Source organism: Rhinolophus sinicus, linkage group LG02, assembly GCF_036562045.2.
Source record: "Rhinolophus sinicus isolate RSC01 linkage group LG02, ASM3656204v1, whole genome shotgun sequence".
Classification (NCBI taxonomy): Eukaryota; Metazoa; Chordata; class Mammalia; order Chiroptera; family Rhinolophidae; genus Rhinolophus; species Rhinolophus sinicus.
The window spans coordinates 101,007,409-101,013,792 of NC_133752.1; the positions used below are offsets into that span (position 1 = coordinate 101,007,409).

At 36.8% G+C, this 6,384-nt stretch overlaps 1 pseudogene; it reads right to left on the minus strand.

Moving 5' to 3' along the window:
- Positions 1 to 869: 869 nt before the first annotated feature.
- Positions 870 to 1,001, minus strand: LOC141570325 (U4 spliceosomal RNA; annotated as a pseudogene).
- Between the last annotated feature and the right edge of the window lie 5,383 nt (positions 1,002 to 6,384).

The window sequence follows — 6,384 nt, forward strand, 5'->3', positions numbered from 1 at the left end:
TGCAGATAGTTTATATCCATGGATCCTGTTACACATGGTACAAATTATCTGATAAAACAAACTCACTAGGGACAGACAGAAAATATCCAAATTTATACCTTATTGCATGATGCAGAGAAGCATCACTCCCTTAGAATTCTTCCTGAAACTGCTCAGCTCAGCCCAGCCGTGCCCAGCCCTGTGCAGCTCAACTGAGCCCAGCACAGCTGACTGTGCCTCAAAGGCAACATTTTGCTCAACCTTGAGCATGGGCAGTCGTCTGTAACATGCAAAGGGATTCCCATGGGCATCCAGTCACTTATTTGTTAAGAGAGATCCTTGTTGAAGTAAAACATGTTTTTTGTTCTAGCATTCAATGCAACAGATATGTATGGAAGTTTAGCATAATATTATTTGATTTTGTTATTCTTATAGTTTCCTTTTTTTATCATATACAAAAGAGGAAATAATATGGTGGGCTCTTCTCCCAATCCTCAAGCTATATCTATCAAACAGGAAGTTGACTGGAAGTCTTCACCTGGCAAACGGCTAAGTCTAGACAAAGTATACTATGCAGTAAGTGCATATATAGGGCCATGGGATATAAGAAGTGCATGGGACCAGAGAAATCATACTGAGCCTGTGTCCTCCTATCATCACCCATCTGGGGTTTACTAAAAAAAGAGAAATGTTTTCATGTTTGCTTTTCTTCTCAATTTTCATTTTAGGAATATTTTTGATACACATGAAGTTTCCATATGTAATCCCTTTAGGGCTCTGTAATGATAAAGGGCAAATATTATCCTTAAAATGTCTCCAATAATGCAAACCTACAGTGATTTCTTCTTAAATAAATAAAACATACTTAAAAACAAACAAACAAACAAACAAAAAAACTCTTTTAGTCAAACAAAATAAAAATAACAATAATCTGTCCCTTCTCCCCCAAAAGGAGATACAATTAGCAATAATCGCGCCTCGGATAAACCTCATTGGCTACAATACTGCCACTGCGCAAAGCTCCCCAAAAGGAGATACAGATGAAGACAAAAAATTAAGGAGAGACTAAAAGAAATGAAACATAACAAAACAAAATATGTGCTGGCTTTCACCTAGGGTTCTGTATCTATTGATTTTTGATTTTCTGGAAAATACAGGAAATCAAACAGCTTTTTAAATGAATCCTTTTAACATTTTATAAACTTTGGTCAGTAGAACAAAGATGCCCTCGAAATATTAGTAGATGTTTTATGGGAAAAAGTGTTCCAGTGATGGATATCCTTTATGCTATAATCCCTCTTAGGGTGAGGGTATATTAAAGGCTCTGGGAAATCCTACAGAAATATGTTTTTGTTTGTTTAACACAGAGTTACCCTCATGGATTTTACGATGGAAACCTGCCTCCCTTTAAAATAATTAAGGTCTGGCTTACATTAATAAGCACAAATCTAATTGAAAGGGGCAACTTAACAGATTTCTTTAAAATGTTGTGTATTATTTCAAGATGTATTAAAATTGCCTCTTAGATAACAATGAAACCACCATGCATCACCAACTGCCTTAAACTAGGAGCACATCTTATCTGCTTTTGTTTTAATGTCTAATACAGGGCTGGAGTGATGATTTCATAATAGTAAACTTTTCTGTGCTGCAGTGCTGATAAAGTTTAAAGACAAGCCTTTTTTCCTAATAGCATCTCTAGTGGTATTTTTATTTTCCCTGTGCTTCTCTGGTTCCCACAACATGACCTTTGTCTATTTCTGTCTTTTGATGATTATGGGCATGAAGAGACTTAGATATGGAGGGGAAAAGATAATTGCCTTGGGCCACAGGAATAAGTAGTGAGTGTGGGGAAGACTATACATCTTGAAATCTAGGTTCCCCTGGCACAATCATTACTGCTGCCACTACCACCTCATGACGTAAGGGAGCTCATGTAGTTCTGAAACTAGTTAATAACAAAACAAAGCTTAAAGAAAAAAAAAAAGAAGGAAAAAAAAAATATATATATATAAAACAAACAAAACCCAACGTCTTCCACCTTATTCTATTCCAGGCTAAATACGTTTGACATGACCAAATTTGCATTCATTATATTTGATTTATATACCTATGCCCAATCACCCAACTGCAGCCTACTTAAGAATTTTGCCTATGGCAAAACACTTAGAATTCACGCCCATAGCATAACTATAGCCAGGGGTGACTTAGGTTCTGATAATGTCAACATACTTAAAATTGCATTGACTGTCTTATAGACAAGTCCCAAAACCACATAGGCAAAACACAAGTAGAGAAAAATAACTTGAGGATGATTGATAGTTTTCACTTATTTGCTTTTTTTTTTAGGAGGGCACAGCTCCCTCTGACTCATACGGGGATTGAACCGGCAACCTTGGTGTTAGAAGCACTACTCTCTAACCAACTGAGCTCACCGGCCAGCCAGCACCATTCTTTTTTTTTTTTTTTTTTAATGGTAGGAGTGTGTTGGTGCAAGAAGTCTACACTTTTCAGAGATCAGCATTTAAAGAAACTTGATATTAGGGAATGCTTTTTATTTCCTTAGGAAGAAAAACTGAGTATTTCCAACCTCCAAATGCTTAACCAATATTTATATGAGCACAAATCTTTCATTAGCATAAGAATGCTGGTAAACTATAAAGTATTGTGCAAGCTAAAGATGGAGACGGCATGCTAAACACTGTGTGGGGAGGGAGTGGAATAAGACAGGCTTGCCAACATAGGTGGAAAGTGTCAGGAAAAGGATTCTTTTCCTCTGAAACAAAGCAACACACATTTCAAGGGGTTGGTATCCAACAACTATTTGCCTCGTGGCTTCCCAATCTCTCCTCTTACTCTGATCCATGTTGAAAGTATGTCCTCTTCTCAGGAAATTCATAATTTTCTGTTTCCGACATTCCTGTGCCAGTCCAATGCAGGCGTGGCGCTCAGTTAGTTTATAAATGGTCATCTCCTTCCAAGAGCTAGTGACACTGAGCCCTTGCTGCTCTGGAAAAATGTTTTGTTGTTTTGTTGGTTTTTGCCTCTGTGGGGCTCACATCTTCAGAAGTTCTTCGCTGGATTTTCTGATTTCCTAGATTGCTACTAACTGAATCTCTAGACCTACATCTAGTGAGACCTGAACACCTATGGTAGTTGCACATGAACACTTCTGTTCAGCCACGGCAGCGAAAGCCCACAACTCACCTCTAACTTTCAGAATCCAGCCCAGCCACCACATCCAAGAAAGCCAAGAAAAACCACTAAGCCCCAATACTTGAATTCACAGAGTTTCTGTCATTCAGTGAATAGTTGTGAACAAAGGAAAGATGCACAGACCAATTTGACAGCACAGACCGATCTTTCCAAATGGTTTCTTTAGGAAAATAGATGTGGCACTCACATAAACACACACACACACACACACACACACACACACACACACTTTAAAATAATGGAGTCAATTGGATTCTCCAAAATGAAGGAACGATGCCCTCCTAGACTATTTCCAAGAAAGCAAATCCCATTTATTTTGCTGGGTTTTTTTGTGTGTGTGTTTAATACCTTTTCCCTTTTAAATAAAGAACGCTATTCAGTTGTAAACTGTATGGCATTAATTAGCTACCTCTTACGTAGAAATTCTGCTTGTTCATTTATATATATTCCAAATAGTGATCCATGTCTTAAACAGTTTACTCTCAGTGTGAGTTCCAGGATGTCTTCCGCGGCCATACAATTTAATCACATGCATATGTTCATATCATTTAGGGAAAGAAGAATAAGAAAATGTCTGAAACATGAAATTCTAAATTACGCAACTTCTTCAGGAAAAAGAAATCAACTCGTCATTTTCAAATCAGTGAAATGAGAGTGATCTTAAGAATGGCTGAATAAAATCCTGGATTTGTTTCTAAGGTCTTTCAGCTGGAATCTTTAAAAGCCACAAGGGGGAATTGAAAAGCAATTGATTAGAAAGAAGAAACTAGAGCTCAATCCCCCACATGACTGGGTCAGTAAGTATGTCGGATCAACAAATTGAAGTAAATGCTTATGACTTTTGTACTTAGTCAATTGTGAATCCCCAGTGCCTGAAAATTGGAACTGTGGAGAAAAACAAACACTAGTGAAATGTCGCAGTCCCGGAAAGGCCGCGGTTGTCCTTGGAGCTGCTCATGAACCCTTCTAGGGGATAAGGCTCTTTCAAAAGAGCATCACTCTATAATGGAGTCTATTCAATTCTCCACAGCAGGGCAAAGAACACGATATTAGCGCCATATCATTTTTCTCCATTGTCTACAAAATATTTGAAGTAGAAATGGCTTCTTTCAACACTGCGGACCATGTGGGAAATGACCTGTGCAGAGGATAAGTTGACAGGCACAGTGGGGGATGTCATTACACCTTGGAATTTGACTGGCACGAACAGCTCACTCTGGGCTCTCCCTAACCCCTGGCAAGTGCTTGGAATTGAATCTGTAAATGTTAATCAATATTTCAGGCCTATTAAATAAAGAAAGGCCTCGTGAAAATCAAAGTACTAATGGTCAGTTGGGCTCTATGAAGTTCTGTTCAGCTGTGAAAGAATGATATCCAGCAAGAAAGACTATGTTTTAATAATAATAATAAAAAAAATTTCAAATGCATATAGAATGTAATGTCTTTGTTCTACCACAGTATATGTAATATCAATGTCTCAAAATATCCAAACACGTTAAATAGGAATGTACTTATTTCTTTCTGAAGACACTGCTAGCTAATATCCTTTAAGCACACTGAGGAAAAAATATCATCTTGAGGTAATCTTTCAATCATAAAATTTTAGCAAAGAAGCCATATTATATCATTCATATGCCTACTGTGCCAAAAAACAAAGCACAGGCACACGTGAAAGCTAAATGCAAAATGCAAAAGTATAAAAGCATTAAAAGAAAATATATCCCTGGATCTGGGGGCACTTTCCGAAGGAAAATGCGAAATTGAATCCAGGAAAGAAAAAGAAAATCTAAATAAATAAAAATCAGAACTTTCTTTATGAAGAAAGAAACCATATTAATATTAAAAGCATGCATTATTGTGGGAGACTATATTTGCAAACTATATATTAACCAAAGGAATTATACCCAAAGATGTGTAAGGAGTTCCAATAAAGCAAGTGAAATACAACTCTCTCCAAATTAAAAAAAAAAAGGCAAAGAAACAGCAATTAATGTAATATAGAGAAAGCAGTTAAAATATATAAGAAAATACTTTTCTTCATATGTAATCACTTTCAGACAATAAATATCATTTGTATTTATTAAATAAACAAACATTAAAAGGATTGATAATATCCATTATTGGCAAGAATATGAAAAAACGATCACTCTCGTAAGTCTTGGTATAAATATAATTGCCATCACACAGGTGGACTATCAGGATTTAAAATAACTATAGTTTCCCAAAATAACTACACTTTTTCTATTAAAATTTTTACTCATAGGAATCGATTTTATAGAAAAATGCACACATATGAACAAAATTCATGCTTTAAAGAAATATTTATTGGATAACAAGTGTATGCTAGGAGCATTTCTAGATTACACGGATACAGAAGAGATACAGCAGAAATAGAACAGAAATCTCTCCCCCTGCCTGGGTGGAACAAGTAGTAAACAAGACAAATAAGATTAGCTACATCGTGTAAGGTAGTGAGAGCTAAGGAGAAAAATATTGTTGCAGGGATTGAGGTTACAGATGATTAGGGACTTGCATTGCGATTTTCGATAGGACAGCCAAGTAAGGCCTCACCATGATGCCATCTAAGAAAACCTTCCAGAAGAAGAAGAAAATCCATCCTGTGAGCACTCCAAAGAAAGAATGCAATATGGGTAAAGACGTTAAGGCTGGAACATACCTGCAGTGTTCAGTGAACATCAAAAACACCAGTGCAGCTGAGTGAGGAGAAATAAGAAAGAGATGAGTCAGAGAGGCAATGAAAGTCCAAACAATGCAGGAGCTGTCTGCCATCATCTGAGTGACACCGGGACATGCTCAGGTCAGGCTCTCACAGGGTCAACCTGACCACTGCGTAAAGGAAGGCTGAGTAGCAAGAACAGCCTCAAGGAGACCAGTCAAGAAGAGAGCCCAGCATCTTTGCATACCAGTTGCAACATTATAATAGGAAAAGAAAAAGAAAAAGAAAAAAACAAAAACAAAACACTCCCAAAACCCATCAATATTGTCTTACAGATTTAGCTGAGATATGATACTCCAAAATATCATGTGGCCATTACAAAGAATAAGGTCGACTAAGTCTAATTCACATATTAAATCCTTAAGACACATTACTGAGTGAAAAAAAAAAATGTATTCACTCTGACCTCATTTATGTTAAGAAAATACAAAAGCAAATGTGTTTATGTTAGT